A 22912-nucleotide genomic window follows, 5' to 3' on the forward strand; every position below is an offset into this window, starting at 1 on the left:
AAATTTGTGGGAAAAATTTTGTCTACTTCCAAGGGTTAGTTATAGTAAAAGCATTTAAGGCTAATTATAGACAAATTTGGGATAGAATTAATATTTTTCAAAATGCGTCCCAAATCCGTCTGAAGTTATTGCGCATATTCAGATGGAATACGGACGAATTATAGTTTTTGTCCAAAATTTGTTGCTAATCTGTATGAAAATTTTGGCGCCATCTAAAAAAAATTTGGCGCCAAAATTTGGGACAAAATTTAGACAAATTTAGGACAGAATATATTATTCCAATGTCTCCATTAAAAATTGTTCAACATTTGTCTCAAATTTGTCCAAAATGAAAAAGTCATTCAGACGGATTAAAATTCGTTTGAAATTTTCGTCCGAAAAAACCTTATTTCTAGTAGTGGGACACCTAAAGGCGAGCCGTAATGGCCTCATCTTTGGCAAGCTTCTCCGGTTTTTTTTCCATAGTTTTTTTCCGTTTATTCTTCAGTTTTTTTTTCAGTTTTTATTTTTTTTTTTACGTTGTGCTGACTCTCGTTCTTTAAATGACGTTATCCCGAGGAGGACACCTAAAGGCGAGCCATAATGGCCTCATCTTTGGCAAGCTTCTCCGGTTTTTTTTCCATAGTTTTTTTTCGTTTTTTTTTTTTTTTATACGTTGTGCTGACTCTTGTTCTTTAAATGACGTTATCCCGAGTAGGACACCTAAAGGCGACCCGTAATGGCCTCATCTTTGGCAAGCTTCTCCGGTTTTTTTTCCATAGTTTTTTTCCGTTTTTTTTTTTTTTTTTTTTTTTTACGTTGTGCTGACTCTCGTTCTTTAAACGACGCTATCTTGAGGAGGACACCTAAAGGCGAGCCGTAATGGCCTCATCTTCGGCAAGCTCCTCCGGTTTTTTTTTTTCACAGTTTTTTCACGTTTTTTTCCGTTTTTTTCAGTTTTTTTTTTTACATTGTGCTGACTCTTGTTCTTTAAATGACGTTATCCCGAGGAGGACACCTAAAGGCGAGCCGTAATGGCCTCATCTTTGCCAAGCTTCTCCGTTTTTTTTCCATAGTTTTTTTTCCGTTTTTTCTTCAGTTTTTTTTTCAGTTTTTTTTTTTTTTTTTACATTGTGCTGACTCTTGTTCTTTAAATGACGTTATCCCGAGGAGGACACCTAAAGGCGAGCCGTAATGGCCTCATCTTTGCCAAGCTTCTCCGGTTTTTTATCCATAGTTTTTTTCCGTTTTTTTTTTTTTTTTTTTACATTGTGCTGACTCTCGTTCTTTAAATGACGTTATCCCGAGGAGGACACCTAAAGGCGAGCCGTAATGGCCTCATCTTTGGCAAGCTTCTCCGGTTTTTTTTCCATAGTTTTTTTCCGTTTTTTCTTAAGTTTTTTTTTTTTTTTTTTTTTATACATTGTGCTGACTCTTGTTCTTTAAATGACGTTATCCCGAGGAGGACACCTAAAGGCAAGCCGTAATGGCCTCATCTTTGGCAAGCTTCTCCGGTTTTTTTTCCATAGTTTTTTTTCCGTTTATTCTTCAGTTTTTTTTTCAGTTTTTTTTTTTTTTTTTTTTTTTTTTTTTTTTTTTTCCTTGTGCTGACTCTCGTTCTTTAAATGACGTTATCCCGAGGAGGACACCTAAATGCGAGCCGTAATGGCCTCATCTTTGCCAAGCTTCTCCGGTTTTTTTCCATAGTTTTTTTTCGTTTTTTCTTCAGTTTTTTTCAGTTTGTTTGTTTTTTTTTTTTTTTTTTTTTTTTTTTTTTTTTTTTTTTACATTGTGCTGACTCTTGTCCTTTAAATGACGTTATCCCGAGGAGGACACCTAAAGGCGAGCCGTAATGGCCTCATCTTTGGCAAGCTTCTCCGATTTTTTTTCCATAGTTTTTTTCCGTTTATTCTTCAGTTTTTTTTTTTTTTTTTTTTCATTGTGCTGACTCTTGTTCTTTAAATGACGTTATCCCAAGGAGGACACCTAAAGGCGAGCCGTAATGGCCTCATCTTTGGCAAGCTTCTCCGTTTTTTTTCCATATTTTTTTCCGTTTTTTCTTCAGTTTTTTTTTTTTTATATATACATTGTGCTGACTCTTGTTCTTTAAATGACGTTATCCCGAGGAGGACACCTAAAGGCGACCCGTAATGGCCTCATCTTTGGCAAGCTTCTCCGGTTTTTTTTCCATAGTTTTTTTCCGTTTTTTTTATTTTTTTTTTTTACGTTGTGCTGACTCTTGTTCTTTAAATGACGTTATCCCGAGGAGGACACCTAAAGGCGACCCGTAATGGCCTCATCTTTGGCAAGCTTCTCCGGTTTTTTTTCATAGTTTTTTTCCGTTTTTTTTTTTTTTTTTTTTTACGTTGTGCTGACTCTTGTTCTTTAAACGACGCTATCCTGAGGAGGACACCTAAAGGCGAGCCGTAATGGCCTCATCTTCGGCAAGCTCCTCCGGTTTTTTTTTTCCACAGTTTTTTCCCGTTTTTTTTCATTTTTTTTTTTTTACATTGTGCTGACTCTTGTTCTTTAAATGACGTTATCCCGAGGAGGACACCTAAAGGCGAGCCGTAATGGCCTCATCTTTGCCAAGCTTCTCCGGTTTTTTTTCCATAGTTTTTTTTCCGTTTTTTCTTCAGTTTTTTTTTCAGTTTTTTTTTTTTTTTTTTTTTTTTTTTTTTTTTTTTTTTTTTTTTTTTTTTTTTTTTTACATTGTGCTGACTCTTGTTCTTTAAATGACGTTATCCCGAGGAGGACACTTAAAGGCGAGCCGTAATGGCCTCATCGTTGGCAAGCTTCTCCGGTTTTTTTCCATAGTTTTTTTCCGTTTTTTTTTTTTTTTATTTACGTGGTGCTGACTCTCGTTCTTTAAATGACGTTATCCCGAGCAGGACACCTAAAGGCGAGCCGTAATGGCCTCATCTTTGCCAAGCTTCTCCGGTTTTTTTCCATAGTTTTTTTCCGTTTTTTCTTCAGTTTTTTTTTCAGTTTTTTTTTTTTTTTTTTTTTTTTTTTTTTTTTTTTTTTTTTTTTTTTACATTGTGCTGACTCTTGTTCTTTAAATGACGTTATCCCGAGGAGGACACCTAAAGGCGAGCCGTAATGGCCTCATCTTTGGCAAGCTTCTCCGGTTTTTTTTCCATAGTTTTTTTCCGTTTATTCTTCAGTTTTTTTTTCAGTTTTTATTTTTTTTTTTACGTTGTGCTGACTCTCGTTCTTTAAATGACGTTATCCCGAGGAGGACACCTAAAGGCGAGCCATAATGGCCTCATCTTTGGCAAGCTTCTCCGATTTTTTTTCCATAGTTTTTTTTCGTTTTTTTTTTTTTTTTATACGTTGTGCTGACTCTTGTTCTTTAAATGACGTTATCCCGAGTAGGACACCTAAAGGCGACCCGTAATGGCCTCATCTTTGGCAAGTTTCTCCGGTTTTTTTTCCATAGTTTTTTTCCGTTTTTTTTTTTTACGTTGTGCTGACTCTCGTTCTTTAAACGACGCTATCCTGAGGAGGACACCTAAAGGCGAGCCGTAATGGCCTTATCTTCGGCAAGCTCCTCCGGTTTATTCCACAGTTTTTTTTTTTTTTTACGTTGTGCTGACTCTTGTTCTTTAAATGACGTTATCCCGAGGAGGACACCTAAAGGCGACCCGTAATGGCCTCATCTTTGGCAAGCTTCTCCGGTTTTTTTCCATAGTATTTTTCCGTTTTTTTTTTTTTTTTTTTTTTTTACGTTGGGCTGACTCTCGTTCTTTAAACGACGCTATTCCGAAAAGGACACCTAAAGGCGACCCGTAATGGCCTCATCTTTGGCAAGCTCCTCTGGCTTTTTTCCATAGTTTTTTTTCCGGTTTTTTTCCGATTTTTTTCCGAGTTTTTTTCATTTTTTTCAGTTTTTTTTTTTATTACGTTGTGCTGACTCTCGTTCTTTAAACGACGCTATCCTGAGGAGGACACCTAAAGGCGAGCCGTAATGGCCTCATCTTCGGCAAGCTCCTCCGGTTTTTTTCCACAGTTTTTTCCTGTTTGTTTTTCAGTTTTTTTTTTTTTTTTTTTTTTTTACATTGTGCTGACTCTTGTTCTTTAAATGACGTTATCCCGAGGAGGACACCTAAAGGCGAGCCGTAATGGCCTCATCTTTGGCAAGCTTCTCCGGTTTTTTTTCCATAGTTTTTTTCCGTTTTTTTTTTCAGTTTTTTTTTTTTTTTTCGTTGTGCTGACTCTTGTTCTTTAAATGACGTTATCCCGAGGAGGACACCTAAAGGCGACCCGTAATGGCCTCATCTTTGGCAAGCTTCTCCGGTTTTTTTTCCATAGTTTTTTTCCGTTTTTTTTTTTTTTTTTTTTACGTTGTGCTGACTCTCGTTCTTTAAACGACGCTATCTTGAGGAGGACACCTAAAGGCGAGCCGTAATGGCCTCATCTTCGGCAAGCTCCTCCGATTTTTTTTTCACAGTTTTTTCACGTTTTTTCCCGTTTTTTTCAGTTTTTTTTTTTTTACATTGTGCTGACTCTTGTTCTTTAAATGACGTTATCCCGAGGAGGACACCTAAATGCGAGCCGTAATGGCCTCATCTTTGCCAAGCTTCTCCGGTTTTTTTTCCATAGTTTTTTTTCCGTTTTTTCTTCAGTTTTTTTTTCAGTTTTTTTTTTTTTTTTTACATTGTGCTGACTTTTGTTCTTTAAATGACGTTATCCCGAGGAGGACACCTAAAGGCGAGCCGTAATGGCCTCATCTTTGGCAAGCTTCTCCGGTTTTTTTTCCATAGTTTTTTTCCGTTTATTCTTCAGTTTTTTTTCAGTTTTTTTTTTTTTTTCCGTTGTGCTGACTCTCGTTCTTTGAATGACGTTATCCCGAGGAGGACACCTAAATGCGAGCCGTAATGGCCTCATCTTTGCCAAGCTTCTCCGGTTTTTTTCCATAGTTTTTTTCCGTTTTTTCTTCAGTTTTTTTTCAGTTTTTTTTTTTTTTTTTTTTTTTTTTTTTTTTTTTTTTTTTTTACATTTTGCTGACTCTTGTCCTTTAAATGACGTTATCCCGAGGAGGACACCTAAAGGCGAGCCGTAATGGCCTCATCTTTGGCAAGCTTCTCCGATTTTTTTTCCATAGTTTTTTTCCGTTTATTCTTCAGTTTTTTTTTTTTTTTTTTCATTGTGCTGACTCTTGTTCTTTAAATGACGTTATCCCAAGGAGGACACCTAAAGGCGAGCCGTAATGGCCTCATCTTTGGCAAGCTTCTCCGTTTTTTTTCCATATTTTTTTCCGTTTTTTCTTCAGTTTTTTTTTTTTATATACATTGTGCTGACTCTTGTTCTTTAAATGACGTTATCCCGAGGAGGACACCTAAAGGCGACCCGTAATGGCCTCATCTTTGGCAAGCTTCTCCGGTTTTTTTTCCATAGTTTTTTTCCGTTTTTTTTTTTTTTTTTTTTACGTTGTGCTGACTCTTGTTCTTTAAACGACGCTATCCTGAGGAGGACACCTAAAGGCGAGCCGTAATGGCCTCATCTTCGGCAAGCTCCTCCGGTTTATTTTTCCACAGTTTTTTCCCGTTTTTTTCCGTTTTTTTTCATTTTTTTTTTTACATTGTGCTGACTCTTGTTCTTTAAATGACGTTATCCCGAGGAGGACACCTAAAGGCGAGCCGTAATGGCCTCATCTTTGCCAAGCTTCTCCGGTTTTTTTTCCATAGTTTTTTTTTCCGTTTTTTCTTCAGTTTTTTTTTTCAGTTTTTTTTTTTTTTTTTTTTTTTTTTTACATTGTGCTGACTCTTGTTCTTTAAATGACGTTATCCCGAGGAGGACACCTAAAGGCGAGCCGTAATGGCCTCATCTTTGGCAAGCTTCTCCGGTTTTTTTTCCATAGTTTTTTTCCGTTTATTCTTCAGTTTTTTTTTTCAGTTTTTATTTTTTTTTTATTTTTTTTTTTACGTTGTGCTGACTCTCGTTCTTTAAATGTCGTTATCCCGAGGAGGACACCTAAAGGCGACCCGTAATGGCCTCATCTTTGGCAAGCTTTTCCGGTTTTTTTTTCATAGTTTTTTTCCGTTTTTTTTTTTTTTTTTTACGTTGTGCTGACTCTCGTTCTTTAAACGACGCTATCCTGAGGAGGACACCTAAAGGCGAGCCGTAATGGCCTTATCTTCGGCAAGCTCCTCCGGTTTATTCCACAGTTTTTTTTTTTTTTTTTTTTACGTTGTGCTGACTCTTGTTCTTTAAATGACGTTATCCCGAGGAGGACACCTAAAGGCGACCCGTAATGGCCTCATCTTTGGCAAGCTTCTCCGGTTTTTTTCCATAGTTTTTTTCCGTTTTTTTTTTTTTTTTTTTTTTTTACGTTGGGCTGACTCTCGTTCTTTAAACGACGCTATTCCGAAAAGGACACCTAAAGGCGACCCGTAATGGCCTCATCTTTGGCAAGCTCCTCTGGCTTTTTTCCATAGTTTTTTTTCCGGTTTTTTTCCGATTTTTTTCCGAGTTTTTTTCATTTTTTTAATTTTTTTTTTATTACGTTGTGCTGACTCTCGTTCTTTAAACGACGCTATCCTGAGGAGGACACCTAAAGGAGAGCCGTAATGGCCTTATCTTCGGCAAGCTCCTCCGGTTTTTTTCCACAGTTTTTTCCCATTTTTTTCCGTTTTTTTTCTTTTTTTTTTTTACATTGTGCTGACTCTTGTTCTTTAAATGACGTTATCCCGAGGAGGACACCTAAAGGCGACCCGTAATGGCCTCATCTTTGGCAAGCTTCTCCGGTTTTTTTTCCATAGTTTTTTTTCCGTTTTTTTTTTCAGTTTTTTTTTTTTTTTTTTTTTTTTTTTTTTTTTTTTTTTTTTTTTTTTTTTTAACGTTGTGCTGACTCTCGTTCTTTAAACGACGCTATCCTGAGGAGGACACTTAAAGGCGAGCCGTAATGGCCTTATCTTCGGCAAGCTCCTCCGGTTTTTTCCACAGTTTTTTTTTATTATTATTATTATTTTTTTTTTTTTTTACGTTTTGCTGACTCTTGTTCTTTAAATGACGTTATCCCGAGGAGGACACCTAAAGGCGACCCGTAATGGCCTCATCTTTGGCAAGCTTCTCAGGTTTTTTTTCCATAGTTTTTTTCCTTTTTTTTTTTTTTTTACGTTGTGCTGACTCTCGTTCTTTAAACGACGCTATCCTGAGGAGGACACCTAAAGGCGAGCCGTAATGGCCTCATCTTCGGCAAGCTCCTCCGGTTTTTTTCCACAGCTTTTTCCGGCTTTTTTCCGTTTTTTTTCAGTTTTTTTTTATTACGTTGTGCTGACTCTCGTTCTTTAAACGATACTATCCTGAGGAGGACACCTAAAGGCGAGCCGTAATGGCCCCATCTTCGGCAAGCTCCTCCGGTTTTTTTTTCCACAGTTTTTTCCTGTTTTTTTTCAGTTTTTTTTTTTTTTTTTTTTTTTTTTTTTTTTTTTTTTTTTTTTTTTTTTTTTTTACATTGTGCTGACTCTTGTTCTTTAAATGACGTTATCCCGAGGAGGACACCTAAAGGCGAGCCGTAATGGCCTCAACTTTGGCAAGCTTCTCCGGTTTTTTTTCCATAGTTTTTTTCCGTTTATTCTTCAGTTTTTTTTTCAGTTTTTTATTTTATTTTATTTTTTTTATTTTTATTTTTTTTTATTTTTTACGTTGTGCTGACTCTGGTTCTTTAAATGACGTTATCCCGAGGAGGACACCTAAAGGCGACCCGTAATGGCCTCATCTTTGGCAAGCTTCTCCGGTTTTTTTCCGTAGTTTTTTTCCGTTTTTTTTTCAGTTTTTTTTTTTTTTTTTACGTTGTGCTGACTCTCGTTCTTTAAACGACGCTATCCTGAGGAGGACACCTAAAGGCGAGCCGTAATGGCCTTATCTTCGGCAAGCTCCTCCGGTTTTTTCCACAGTTTTTTTTTTTTTTTAAGTTGTGCTGACTCTTGTTCTTTAAATGACGTTATCCCGAGGAGGACACCTATAGGCGACCCGTAATGGCCTCATCTTTTGCAAGCTTCTCCGGTTTTTTTTTCCATAGTTTTTTTCCGTTTTTTTTATTTTTTTTATTTTTTTATTTTTTTTTTTACGTTGGGCTGACTCTCGTTCTTTAAACGACGCTATCCTGAGGAGGACACCTAAAGGCGAGCCGTAATGGCCTCATCTTCGGCAAGCTCCTCCGGCTTTTTTCCATAGTTTTTTTTCCGGTTTTTTTCCGATTTTTTCCGAGTTTTTTTTTTTTTTTTTTTTTTTTTTTTTTTTTTTTTTTTTTACGTGGTGCTGACTCTTGTTCTTTAAATGACGTTATCCCGAGGAGGACACCTAAAGGCGAGCCGTAATGGCCTCATCTTCGGCAAGCTCCTCCGTTTTTTTTCTGGCTTTTTTCCATTTTTTTCTGGGTTTTTTTTTTTTATTTTACGTTGTGCTGACTCTCGTTCTTTAAACGACGCTATCCTGAGGAGGACACCTAAAGGCGAGCCGTAATGGCCTCATCTTCGGCCAGCTCCTCCGGTTTTTTTCCACAGTTTTTTCGGCTTTTTTCCGTATTTTTTCAGTTTTTTTTTATTACGTTTTGCTGACTCTCGTTCTTTAAATGACGTTATCCCGAGGAGGACACCTAAAGGCGAGCCGTAATGGTCTCATCTCTGGCAAGCTTCTCCGGCTTTTTTTCCATAGTTTTTTTCCGTTTATTCTTCAGTTTTTTTTCAGTTTTTTTTTTTTTATTTTACGTTGTACTGACTCTTGTTCTTTAAATGACGTTATCCCGAGGAGGACACCTAAAGGTGACCCGTAATGGCCTCATCTTTGGCAAGCTTCTCCGGTTTTTTTTCCATAGTTTTTTTCCGTTTTTTTTTCTTTTTTTTCTTTTTTTTTTTTTTTACGTTGTGCTGACTCTCGTTCTTTAAACGACGCTATCCTGAGGAGGACACCTAAAGGCGAGCCGTAATGGCCTTATCTTCGGCAAGCTCCTCCGGTTTTTTCCACAGTTTTTTTTTTTTACGTTGTGCTGACTCTTGTTCTTTAAATGACGTTATCCCGAGGAGGACACCTATAGGCGACCCGTAATGGCCTCATCTTTGGCAAGCTTCTCCGGTTTTTTTTCCAGTTTTTTTCCGTATTTTTTTTTTTTTTTTTTTACGTTGGGCTGACTCTCGTTCTTTAAACGACGCTATCCTGAGGAGGACACCTAAAGGCGAGCCGTAATGGCCTCCTCTGATTTTTTCCACAGTTTTTTTTTTTTTTTTACGTTGTGCTGACTCTTGTTCTTTAAATGACGTTATCCCGAGGAGGACACCTAAAGGCGACCCGTAATGGCCTCATCTTTGGCAAGCTTCTACGGTTTTTTTTTCGTTTTTTTTTTTTTTTTTAAAACGTTGTGCTGACTCTCGTTCTTTAAACGACGCTATCCTGAGGAGGACACCTAAAGGCGAGCCGTAATGGCCTTATCTTCGGCAAGCTCCTCCGGTTTTTTCCACAATTTTTTTTTTTTTTTACGTTGTGCTGACTCTTGTTCTTTAAATGACGTTATCCCGAGGAGGACACCTATAGGCGACCCGTAATGGCCTCATCTTTGGCAAGTTTCTCCGGTTTTTTTTCCATAGTTTTTTTCCGTTTTTTTTTTTTTTTTTTTTTATACGTTGGGCTGACTCTCGTTCTTTAAACGACGCTATCCTGAGGAGGACACCTAAAGGCGAGCCGTAATGGCCTCCTCCGATTTTTTCAACAGTTTTTTTTTTTTTTTTTTTTTTTTACGTTGTGCTGACTCTTGTTCTTTAAATGACGTTATCCCGAGGAGGACACCTAAAGGCGACCCGTAATGGCCTCATATTTGGCAAGCTTCTCCGGTTTTTTTTCCACAGTTTTTTTTTCAGTTTTTTTTTTTACTTTTTTTTTTTTTTTTTTTTTTTTTTTTTTTACGTTGTGCTGACTCTTGTTCTTTAAATGACGTTATCCCGAGGAGGACACCTAAAGGCGACCTGTAATGGCCTCATCTTTGGCAAGTTTCTCCGGTTTTTTTTCCATAGTTTTTTTCCGTTTTTTTTTTTTTTTTTTTAACGTTGTGATGACTCTCGTTCTTTAAACGACGCTATCCTGAGGAGGACACCTAAAGGCGAGCCGTAATGGCCTTATCTTCGGCAAGCTCCTCCGGTTTTTTCCACAGATTTTTTTTTTTTTTTACGTTGTGCTGACTCTTGTTCTTTAAATGACGTTATCCCGAGGAGGACACCTATAGGCGACCCGTAATGGCCTCATCTTTGGCAAGCTTCTCCGTTTTTTTTCCATAGTTTTTTTCCGTTTTTTTTTTTTTTTTTTTTTTTTTTTTTTTTTTTAACGTTGGGCTGACTCTCGTTCTTTAAACGACGCTATCCTGAGGAGGACACCTAAAGGCGAGCCGTAATGGCCTCCTCCGGTTTTTTCCACAGTTTTTTTTTTTTTTTTTACGTTGTGCTGACTCTCGTTCTTTAAACGACGATATCCTGAGGAGGACACCTAAAGGCGAGCCGTAATGGCCTCATCTTCGGCAAGCTTCTCCGGCTTTTTTCCATAGTTTTTTTTCCGGTTTTTTTCCGATTTTTTCCGAGTTTTTTTTTTTTTTTTTTTTTACGTTGTGCTGACTCTTGTTCTTTAAATGACGTTATCCCGAGGAGGACACCTAAAGGCGAGCCGTAATGGCCTCATCTTCGACCAGCTCCTCCGGTTTTTTTCCACAGTTTTTTTCCTGCTTTTTTCCATTTTTTTTCAGTTTTCTTTATTACGTTGTGCTGACTCTCGTTCTTTAAACGACGCTATCCTGAGGAGGACACCTAAAGGCGAGCCGTAATGGCCTCATCTTCGGCAAGCTCCTCCGGTTTTTTCCCACAGTTTTTTTCCGGCTTTTTTCCGTTTTTTTTCAGTTTTTCTTTATTAAGTTGTGCTGACTCTCGTTCTTTAAACGACGCTATCCTGAGGAGGACACCTAAAGGCGAGCCGTAATGGCCTCATCTTCGGCAAGCTCCTCCGGTTTTTTTTTCCACAGTTTTTTCCTGTTTTTTTCAGTTTTTTTTTTTTTTTACATTGTGCTGACTCTTGTTCTTTAAATGACGTTATCCCGAGGAGGACACCTATAGGCGACCCGTAATGGCCTCATCTTTGGCAAGCTTCTCCGGTTTTTTTTTCCATAGTTTTTTTCCGTTTTTTTATTTTTTTTATTTTTTTATTTTTTTTTTTTACGTTGGGCTGACTCTCGTTCTTTAAACGACGCTATCCTGAGGAGGACACCTAAAGGCGAGCCGTAATGGCCTCATCTTCGGCAAGCTCCTCCGGCTTTTTTCCATAGTTTTTTCTCCGGTTTTTTTCCGATTTTTTCCGAGTTTTTTTTTTTTTTTTTTTTTTTTTTATTTTTTTTTTTTTTTACGTTGTGCTGACTCTTGTTCTTTAAATGACGTTATCCCGAGGAGGACACCTAAAGGCGAGCCGTAATGGCCTCATCTTCGGCAAGCTCCTCCGTTTTTTTTCTGGCTTTTTTCCATTTTTTTCAGGGTTTTTTTTTTTTTATTTTACGTTGTGCTGACTCTCGTTCTTTAAACGACGCTATCCTGAGGAGGACACCTAAAGGCGAGCCGTAATGGCCTCATCTTCGGCCAGCTCCTCCGGTTTTTTTCCACAGTTTTTTCGGCTTTTTTCCGTATTTTTTCAGTTTTTTTTTATTACGTTTTGCTGACTCTCGTTCTTTAAATGACGTTATCCCGAGGAGGACACCTAAAGGCGAGCCGTAATGGTCTCATCTCTGGCAAGCTTCTCCGGTTTTTTTTCCATAGTTTTTTTCCGTTTATTCTTCAGTTTTTTTTCAGTTTTTTTTTTTTTTATTTTACGTTGTACTGACTCTTGTTCTTTAAATGACGTTATCCCGAGGAGGACACCTAAAGGTGACCCGTAATGGCCTCATCTTTGGCAAGCTTCTCCGGTTTTTTTTCCATAGTTTTTTTCCGTTTTTTTTTCTTTTTTTTTTTTTTTTTTTTTTACGTTGTGCTGACTCTCGTTCTTTAAACGACGCTATCCTGAGGAGGACACCTAAAGGCGAGCCGTAATGGCCTTATCTTCGGCAAGCTCCTCCGGTTTTTTCCACAGTTTTTTTTTTTTACGTTGTGCTGACTCTTGTTCTTTAAATGACGTTATCCCGAGGAGGACACCTATAGGCGACCCGTAATGGCCTCATCTTTGGCAAGCTTCTCCGGTTTTTTTTCCAGTTTTTTTCCGTATTTTTTTTTTTTTTTTACGTTGGGCTGACTCTCGTTCTTTAAACGACGCTATCCTGAGGAGGACACCTAAAGGCGAGCCGTAATGGCCTCCTCTGATTTTTTCCACAGTTTTTTTTTTTTTTTACGTTGAGCTGACTCTTGTTCTTTAAATGACGTTATCCCGAGGAGGACACCTAAAGGCGACCCGTAATGGCCTCATCTTTGGCAAGCTTCTACGGTTTTTTTTTCGTTTTTTTTTTTTTTTTTAAAACGTTGTGCTGACTCTCGTTCTTTAAACGACGCTATCCTGAGGAGGACACCTAAAGGCGAGCCGTAATGGCCTTATCTTCGGCAAGCTCCTCCGGTTTTTTCCACAATTTTTTTTTTTTTTTTACGTTGTGCTGACTCTTGTTCTTTAAATGACGTTATCCCGAGGAGGACACCTATAGGCGACCCGTAATGGCCTCATCTTTGGCAAGTTTCTCCGGTTTTTTTTCCATAGTTTTTTTCCGTTTTTTTTTTTTTTTTTTATACGTTGGGCTGACTCTCGTTCTTTAAACGACGCTATCCTGAGGAGGACACCTAAAGGCGAGCCGTAATGGCCTCCTCCGATTTTTTCCACAGTTTTTTTTTTTTTTTTTTTTTTTTTTTTTTTTTTTTTTACGTTGTGCTGACTCTTGTTCTTTAAATGACGTTATCCCGTGGAAGACACCTAAAGGCGACCCGTAATGGCCTCTTATTTGGCAAGCTTCTCCGGTTTTTTTTCCACAGTTTTTTTTTCAGTTTTTTTTTTTACTTTTTTTTTTTTTTTTTTTTTTTTACGTTGTGCTGACTCTTGTTCTTTAAATGACGTTATCCCGAGGAGGACACCTAAAGGCGACCTGTAATGGCCTCATCTTTGGCAAGTTTCTCCGGTTTTTTTCCATAGTTTTTTTCCGTTTTTTTTTTTTTTTTTTTTAACGTTGTGATGACTCTCGTTCTTTAAACGACGCTATCCTGAGGAGGACACCTAAAGGCGAGCCGTAATGGCCTTATCTTCGGCAAGCTCCTCCGGTTTTTTCCACAGATTTTTTTTTTTTTTTTTACGTTGTGCTGACTCTTGTTCTTTAAATGACGTTATCCCGAGGAGGACACCTATAGGCGACCCGTAATGGCCTCATCTTTGGCAAGCTTCTCCGTTTTTTTTTCCATAGTTTTTTTCCGTTTTTTTTTTTTTTTTTTTTTTTTTTTTTTTTTTTTTTTAACGTTGGGCTGACTCTCGTTCTTTAAACGACGCTATCCTGAGGAGGACACCTAAAGGCGAGCCGTAATGGCCTCCTCCGGTTTTTTCCACAGTTTTTTTTTTTTTTTTACGTTGTGCTGACTCTCGTTCTTTAAACGACGATATCCTGAGGAGGACACCTAAAGGCGAGCCGTAATGGCCTCATCTTCGGCAAGCTTCTCCGGCTTTTTTCCATAGTTTTTTTTCCGGTTTTTTTCCGATTTTTTCCGAGTTTTTTTTTTTTTTTTTTTTTTTACGTTGTGCTGACTCTTGTTCTTTAAATGACGTTATCCCGAGGAGGACACCTAAAGGCGAGCCGTAATGGCCTCATCTTCGGCAAGCTTCTCCGGCTTTTTTCCATAGTTTTTTTTCCGGTTTTTTTCCGATTTTTTCCGAGTTTTTTTTTTTTTTTTTTTTTACGTTGTGCTGACTCTTGTTCTTTAAATGACGTTATCCCGAGGAGGACACCTAAAGGCGAGCCGTAATGGCCTCATCTTCGACCAGCTCCTCCGGTTTTTTTCCACAGTTTTTTTCCTGCTTTTTTCCATTTTTTTTCAGTTTTTTTTATTACGTTGTGCTGACTCTCGTTCTTTAAACGACGCTATCCTGAGGAGGACACCTAAAGGCGAGCCGTAATGGCCTCATCTTCGGCAAGCTCCTCCGGTTTTTTTCCACAGTTTTTTTCCGGCTTTTTTCCGTTTTTTTTCAGTTTTTCTTTATTAAGTTGTGCTGACTCTCGTTCTTTAAACGACGCTATCCTGAGGAGGACACCTAAAGGCGAGCCGTAATGGCCTCATCTTCGGCAAGCTCCTCCGGTTTTTTTTTCCACAGTTTTTTCCTGTTTTTTTTCAGTTTTTTTTTTTTTTTTTTTTTTTTTTTTTTTTTACATTGTGCTGACTCTTGTTCTTTAAATGACGTTATCCCGAGGAGGACACCTAAAGGCGAGCCGTAATGGCCTCATCTTTGGCAAGCTTCTCCGGTTTTTTTTTCATAGTTTTTTTCCTTTTTTTTTTTTTTTTTTTTACGTTGTGCTGACTCTCGTTCTTTAAATGACGTTATCCCGAGGAGGACACCTAAAGGCGAGCCGTAATGGCCTCATCTTTGCCAAGCTTCCACGGTTTTTTTTCCATAGTTTTTTTCCGTTTTTTCTTCAGTTTTTTTTTTTTTTTTTTTTTTTTTTTTTTTTTTTTTTTTTTTTTTTTTTTTTTTTTTTTGCATTGTGCTGACTCTTGTTCTTTAAATGACGTTATCCCGTGGAGGACACCTAAATGCGAGCTGTAATGGGCTCATCTTTGCCAAGCTTCTCCGGTTTTTTTTTCCATAGTTTTTTTTTCCGTTTTTTCTTAAGTTTTTTTTTCAGTTTTTTTTTTTTTTTTTTTTTTTTTTTTTTTTTTTTTTTTTTTTTTTTTTTTTTTTACTCTTGTTCTTTAAATGACGTTATCCCGAGGAGAACACCTAAAGGCGACCCGTAATGGCCTCATCTTTGGCAAGCTTCTCCGGTTTTTTTTCCATAGTTTTTTTCCGTTTTTTTTTTTTTTACGTTGTGCTGACTCTCGTTCTTTTAACGACGCTATCCTGAGGAGGACACCTAAAGGCGAGCCGTAATGGCCTCATCTTCGGCAAGCTCCTCCGGTTTTTTTTTTCCACCGTTTTTTCCCGTTTTAATCCGTTTTTTTTTCAGTTTTTTTTTTTTTATTTTACATTGTGTTGACTCTTGTTCTTTAAATGACGTTATCCCGAGGAGGACACCTAAAGGCGAGCCGTAATGGCCTCATCTTTTCCAAGCTTCTCCGGTTTTTTTCCATAGTTTTTTTCTTCAGTTTTTTTTTCAGTTTTTTTTTTTTTTTTACATTGTGCTGACTCTTGTTCTTTAAATGACGTTATCCCGAGGAGGACACCTAAAGGTGAGCCGTAATGGCCTCATCTTTGGCAAGCTTCTCCGTTTTTTTTTTTTCCGTTTTTTCTTCAGTTTTTTTTTTTTTTTTTTTTTTTTTTTTTTTTTTTTTTACATTGTGCTGACTCTTGTTCTTTAAATGACGTTATCCCGAGGAGGACACCTAAAGGCGAGCCGTAATGGCCTCCTCCGATTTTTTCCACAGTTTTTTTTTTTTTTTTTACGTTGTGCTGACTCTTGTTCTTTAAATGACGTTATCCCGAGGAGGACACCTAAAGGCGACCCGTAATGGCCTCATATTTGGCAAGCTTCTCCGGTTTTTTTTCCACAGTTTTTTTTCCGTTTTTTTTTCAGTTTTTTTTTTTTTTTTTTTTACGTTGTGCTGACTCTTGTTCTTTAAAGGACGCTATCCTGAGGAGGACACCTAAAGGCGAGCCGTAATGGCCTCCTCCGATTTTTCCGACAGTTTTTTTTTTTTTTTTTTTACGTTGTGCTGACTCTCGTTCTTTAAACGACGATATCCTGAGGAGGACACCTAAAGGCGAGCCGTAATGGCCTCATCTTCGGCAAGCTCCTCCGGCTTTTTTCCATAGTTTTTTTTCGGTTATTTTCCGAGTTTTTTTTTTTTTTTTTTTTTTTTTTTTTTTTTTTTTTTTTTTTTTTTTTTTTTTTTACGTTGTGCTGACTCTTGTTCTTTAAATGACGTTATCCCGAGGAGGACACCTAAAGGCGAGCCGTAATGGCCTCATCTTCGGCCAGCTCCTCCGGTTTTTTTCCACAGTTTTTTTCCTGCTTTTTTCCGTTTTTTTTCAGTTTTTTTTTTATTACGTTGTGCTGACTCTCGTTCTTTAAACGACGCTATCCTGAGGAGGACACCTAAAGGCGAGCCGTAATGGCCTCATCTTCGGCAAGCTCCTCCGTTTTTTTTCCACAGTTTTTTTCCGGCTTTTTTCCGTTTTTTTTCAGTTTTTTTTTTATTACGTTGTGCTGACTCTCGTTCTTTAAACGACGCTATCCTGAGGAGGACACCTAAAGGCGAGCCGTAATGGCCTCATCTTCGGCAAGCTCCTCCGGTTTTTTTTTCCACAGTTTTTTCCTTTTTTTTTTTTTTTTTTTTTTTTAACATTGTGCTGACTCTTGTTCTTTAAATGACGTTATCCCGAGGAGGACACCTAAAGGCGAGCCGTAATGGCCTCATCTTTGGCAAGCTTCTCCGGTTTTTTTTTCATAGTTTTTTTCCTTTTTTTTTTTTTTTTTTTTACGTTATGCTGACTCTCGTTCTTTAAATGACGTTATCCCGAGGAGGACACCTAAAGGCGAGCCGTAATGGCCTCATCTTTGCCAAGCTTCCACGGTTTTTTTTCCATAGTTTTTTTCCGTTTTTTCTTCATTTTTTTTTTTTTACATTGTGCTGACTCTTGTTCTTTAAATGACGTTATCCCGAGGAGAACACCTAAAGGCGACCCGTAATGGCCTCATCTTTGGCAAGCTTCTCTGGTTTTTTTTCAATAGTTTTTTTCCGTTTTTTTTTTTTTTACGTTGTGCTGACTCTCGTTCTTTAAACGACGCTATCCTGAGGAGGACACCTAAAGGCGAGCCGTAATGGCCTCATCTTCGGCAAGCTCCTCCGGTTTTTTTTTTCCACAGTTTTTTCCCGTTTTAATCCGTTTTTTTTTCAGTTTTTTTTTTTTTATTTTACATTGTGTTGACTCTTGTTCTTTAAATGACGTTATCCCGAGGAGGACACCTAAAGGCGAGCCGTAATGGCCTCATCTTTGCCAAGCTTCTCCGGTTTTTTTCCATAGTTTTTTTCTTCAGTTTTTTTTTTTTTTTTACATTGTGCTGACTCTTGTTCTTTAAATGACGTTATCCCGAGGAGGACACCTAAAGGCGAGCCGTAATGGCCTCATCTTTGGCAAGCTTCTCCGGTTTTTTTTCCATAGTTTTTTCCATTTTTTCTTCAGTTTTTTTTTTTTTTTTTTTTTTTTTTTTTTTTTTTTTTTTTTACATTGTGCTGACTCTTGTTCTTTAAATGACGTTATCCCAAGGAGGACACCTAAAAGCGAGCCGTAATGGCCTCATCTTTGGCAAGCTTCTCCGGTTTTTTTTTTCCATAGTTTTTTTCCGTTTTTTTTTTTTTTTTTATTACATTGTGCTGACTCTTGTTCTATAAATGACGTTATCCCAAGGTGGACACCTAAAGGCGAGCCGTAATGCCCTCATCTTTGCCAAGCTTCTCCGGTTTTTTTTCCATAGTTTTTTTCCGTTTTTCTTCAGTTTTTTTTTTTTTTTTTTTTTTTTTTACATTGTGCTGACTCTTGTTCTTTCAATGACGTTATCCCGAGGAGGACACCTAAAGGCGAGCCGTAATGGCCTCATATTTGGCAAGCTTCTCCGGTTATTTTTTCAAAGTTTTTTTCCGTTTTTTTTTTCAGTTTTTTTTTTTTTTTTTTTTTTTTTTTTTTTTTTTTTTTTTTTTTTTTTACATTGTGCTAACTCTTGTTCTTTAAATGACGTTATCCCAAGGAGGACACCTAAAGGCGAGCCGTAATGGCCTCATCTTTGGCAAGCTTCTCCGTTTTTTTTTCCATATTTTTTTCCGTTTTTTCTTCAGTTTTTTTTTTTTTTTTTTTTTTTTTTTTTTTTTTTTTTTTTTTTTTTTACGTTGTGCTGACTCTTGTTCTTTAAATGACGTTATCCCGAGGAGGACACCTAAAGGCGAGCCGTAATGGCCTCATCTTTGGCAAGCTTCTCAGGTTTTTTTTTTCCATAGTTTTTTTCCGTTTTTTCTTCAGTTTTTTTCTTCAGTTTTTTTTTTCAGTTTTTTTTTTTTTTTTTTTTTTTTTTTTTTTTTTTTTTTTTTTTTTTTTTTTTTTACATTGTGCTGACTCTTGTTCTTTAAATGACGTTATCCCGAGGAGGACACCTAAAGGCGAGCCGTAATGGCCTCATCTTTGGCAAGCTTCTCCGTTTTTTTTTTTCCGTTTTTTCTTCAGTTTTGTTTTGTTTTTGTTTTTTTTTTTTTTTTACATTGTGCTGACTCTTGTTCTTTAAATGACGTTATCCCGAGGAGGACACCTAAAGGCGAGCCGTAATGGCCTCATCTTTGGCAAGCTTCTCCGGTTTTTTTTCCATAGTTTTTTTCCGTTTTTTTTTTCGGTTTTTTTTTTTTTCTTTTTTTTTTTTTTTACGTTGTGCTGACTCTTGTTCTTTAAATGACGTTATCCCGAGGAGGACATCTAAAGGCGAGCCGTAATGGCCTCATCTTTGGCAAGCTTCTCAGGTTTTTTTTCCATAGTTTTTTTCCGTTTATTCTTTAGTTTTTTTCTTCAGTTTTTTTTTTCAGTATTTTTTTTTTTTTTTTTTTTTTTTTTACGCTGTGCTGACTCTTGTTCTTTAAATGACATTATCCCAAGGAGGACACCTAAAGGCGAGCTGTAATGGCCTCATCTTTGGCAAGCTTCTTCGGTTTTTTTTCCATAGTTTTTTTCCTTTTTTTTTTTTTTTTTATACGTTGTGCTGACTCTCGTTCTTTAAACGACACTATCCTGAGGAGGACACCTAAAGGCGAGCCGTAATGGCCTCATCTTGGGCAAGCTCCTCCGGTTTTTTTCCACAGTTTTTTTCCGGCTTTTTTCCGTTTTTTTCAGGTTTTTTTTTTTTTTATTCGTTGAGCTGACTCTCGCTCTTTAAACGACGCTATCCTGAGGAGGACACCTAAAGGCGAGCCGTAATGACCTCATCTTGGGCAAGCTCCTCCGGTTTTTTTTTCCACAGTTTTTTCCCGTTTTTTTCCGTTTTTTTTTCAGTTTTTTTTTTTTTTTTTTTATATACATTGTGCTGACTCTTGTTCTTTAAATGACGTTATCTCGAGGAGGACACCTAAAGGCGAGCCGTAATGGCCTCCTCTTTGGCAAGCTTCTCCGGTTTTTTTTCCATAGTTTTTTTTCCGTTTATTCTTCAGTTTTTTTTTTTTTTTTTTTTTTTTTTTTTTTTTTTTTTTTTTACGTTGTGCTGACTCTCGTTCTTTAAACGACGCTATCCTGAGGAGGACACCTAAAGGCGAGCCGTAATGGCCTTATCTTCGGCAAGCTCCTCCGTTTTTTTCCACAGTTTTTTTTTTTTTTTTTTTTTTTTTACGTTGTGCTGACTCTTGTTCTTTAAATGACGTTATCCCGAGGAGTACACCTAAAGGCGACCCGTAATGGCCTCATCTTTGGCAAGCTTCTCCGTTTTTTTTTTCCGTTTTTTCTTCAGTTTTGTTTTGTTTTGTTTTTTTTTTTTTTACATTGTGCTGACTCTTGTTCTTTAAATGACGTTATCCCGAGGAGGACACCTAAAGGCGAGCCGTAATGGCCTCATCTTTGGCAAGCTTCTCCGGTTTTTTTTCCATAGTTTTTTTCCGTTTTTTTTTCGGTTTTTTTTTTTTTTTTTTTATTACGTTGTGCTGACTCTTGTTCTTTAAATGACGTTATCCCGAGGAGGACACCTAAAGGCGAGCCGTAATGGCCTCATCTTTGGCAAGCTTCTCAGGTTTTTTTTCCATAGTTTTTTTCCGTTTATTCTTTAGTTTTTTTCTTCAGTTTTTTTTTTCAGTTTTTTTTTTTTTTTTTTTTTTTTTTTTTTTTTTTTTTATACGCTGTGCTGACTCTTGTTCTTTAAATGACGTTATCCCAAGGAGGACACCTAAAGGCGAGCCGTAATGGCCTCATCTTTGGCAAGCTTCTCCGGTTTTTTTTTCCATAGTTTTTTTTCCGTTTTTTCTTCAGTTTTTTTTTTCAGTTTTTTTTTTTTTTTTTTTTTTTTTTTTTTTTTTTTTTACGCTGTGCTGACTCTTGTTCTTTAAATGACGTTATCCCAAGGAGGACACCTAAAGGCGAGCCGTAATGGCCTCATCTTTGGCAAGCTTCTCCGTTTTTTTTCCATATTTTTTTTCGGTTTTTTCTTCCGTTTTTTTTTTTTTTTACGTTGTGCTGACTCTCGTTCTTTAAACGACGCTATCCTGAGGAGGACACCTAAAGGCGAGCCGTAATGGCCTCATCTTGGGCAAGCTCCTCCGGTTTTTTTCCACAGTTTTTTTCCGGCTTTTTTCCGTTTTTTTCATGTTTTTTTTTTTTTTATTCGTTGAGCTGACTCTCGCTCTTTAAACGACGCTATCCTGAGGAGGACACCTAAAGGCGAGCCGTAATGACCTCATCTTGGGCAAGCTCCTCCGGTTTTTTTTTCCACAGTTTTTTCCCGTTTTTTTACGTTTTTTTTTTCAGTTTTTTTTTTTTTTTTTTTTTTTTTTTTTTAATATTTAATATACATTGTGCTGACTCTTGTTCTTTAAATGACGTTATCTCGAGGAGGACACCTAAAGGCGAGCCGTAATGGCCTCCTCTTTGGCAAGCTTCTCCGGTTTTTTTTCATTAGTTTTTTTTCCGTTTATTCTTCCGTTTTTTTTTTTTTTTTTTTTTTTTTTTTTTTTTTAACGTTGTGCTGACTCTCGTTCTTTAAACGACGCTATCCTGAGGAGGACACCTAAAGGCGAGCCGTAATGGCCTTATCTTCGGCAAGCTCCTCCGTTTTTTTCCACAGTTTTTTTTTTTTTTATTTTTTTTTTACGTTGTGCTGACTCTTGTTCTTTAAATGACGTTATCCCGAGGAGGACACCTAAAGGCGAGCCGTAATGGCCTCATCTTTGGCAAGCTTCTCCGGTTTTTTTTCCATAGTTTTTTTCCGTTTTTTTTTTCGGTTTTTTTTTCTTTTTTTTTTTTTTACGTTGTGCTGACTCTTGTTCTTTAAATGACGTTATCCCGAGGAGGACACCTAAAGGCGAGCCGTAATGGCCTCATCTTTGGCAAGCTTCTCAGGTTTTTTTTTCATAGTTTTTTTCCGTTTATTCTTTAGTTTTTTTCTTCAGTTTTTTTTTTAGTTTTTTTTTTTTAGTTTTTTTTTTTTTTTTTTTTTTTTTACGTTGTGCTGACTCTTGTTCTTTAAATGACGTTATCCCAAGGAAGACACCTAAAGGCGAGCTGTAATGGCCTCATCTTTGGCAAGCTTCTCCGGTTTTTTTTCCATAGTTTTTTTCCTTTTTTTTTTTTTTTATACGTTGTGCTGACTCTCGTTCTTTAAACGACGCTATCCTGAGGAGGACACCTAAAGGCGAGCCGTAATGGCCTCATCTTGGGCAAGCTCCTCCGGTTTTTTTCCACAGTTTTTTTCCGGCTTTTTTCCGTTTTTTTCAGGTTTTTTTTTTTTTTATTCGTTGAGCTGACTCTCGCTCTTTAAACGACGCTATCCTGAGGAGGACACCTAAAGGCGAGCCGTAATGACCTCATCTTGGGCAAGCTCCTCCGGTTTTTTTTTCCACAGTTTTTTCCCGTTTTTTTCCCTTTTTTTTTTCAGTTTTTTTTTTTTTTTTTTTTTTTTTTTTTTTATATACATTGTGCTGACTCTTGTTCTTTAAATGACGTTATCTCGAGGAGGACACCTAAAGGCGAGCCGTAATGGCCTCCTCTTTGGCAAGCTTCTCCGGTTTTTTTTTCCATAGTTTTTTTTCCGTTTATTCTTCAGTTTTTTTTTTTTTTTTTTTTTTTTTTTACGTTGTGCTGACTCTCGTTCTTTAAACGACGCTATCCTGAGGAGGAGACCTAAAGGCGAGCCGTAATGGCCTTATCTTCGGCAAGCTCCTCCGTTTTTTTCCACAGTTTTTTTTTTATTTTTTTTTTTACGTTGTGCTGACTGTTGTTCTTTAAATGACGTTATCCCGAGGAGGACACCTAGAGGCGACCCGTAATGGCCTCATCTTTGGCAAGCTTCTCCGTTTTTTTTTTTCCACAGTTTTTTTCCGTTTTTTTTCCGTTTTTTTTTTTTTTTTTTTTTTTTTTTTTTTTTTTTTTTTTTTTTTTTTTTTTTTTTTTTTTTTACGTTGTGCTGACTCTCGTTCTTTAAACGACGCTATCCTGAGGAGGACAACTAAAGGCGAGCCGTAATGGCCTCATCTTCGGCAAGCTCCTCCGGCTTTTTTCCACAGTTTTTTTTCCGGTTTTTTTTCGATTTTTTTCCGAGTTTTTTTTCTTTTTTTTTTTATTTTACGTTGTGCTGACTCTTGTTCTTTAAATGACGTTATCCTGAGGAGGACACCTAAAGGCGAGCCGTAATGGCCTCATCTTCGGCAAGCTCCTCCGGTTTTTTTCCACAGTTTTTTTCCGGCTTTTTTCAGTTTTTTTCAGGTTTTTTTTTTTTTATTCGTTGTGCTGACTCTCGCTCTTTAAACGACGCTATCCTGAGGAGGACACCTAAAGGCGAGCCGTAATGACCTCATCTTCGGCAAGCTCCTCCGGTTTTTTTTTCCACAGTTTTTTCCCGTTTTTTTCCGTTTTTTTTTCAGTTTTTTTTTTCTTTTTTTTTTTTTTTATACATTGTGCTGACTCTTGTTCTTTAAATGACGTTATCTCGAGGAGGACACCTAAAGGCGAGCCGTAATGGCCTCATCTTTGGCAAGTTTCTCCGTTTTTTTTTTCCGTTTTTTTTTCATTTTTTTTTTGTGTGCTGACTCTCGTTCTTTAAACGACGCTATCCTGAGGAGGA

This window comes from Arachis ipaensis, chromosome B2 (genome assembly GCF_059453495.1).
Source record: "Arachis ipaensis isolate K30076 ecotype BB chromosome B2, ASM5945349v1, whole genome shotgun sequence".
In the NCBI taxonomy this organism is placed as follows: domain Eukaryota; kingdom Viridiplantae; phylum Streptophyta; class Magnoliopsida; order Fabales; family Fabaceae; genus Arachis; species Arachis ipaensis.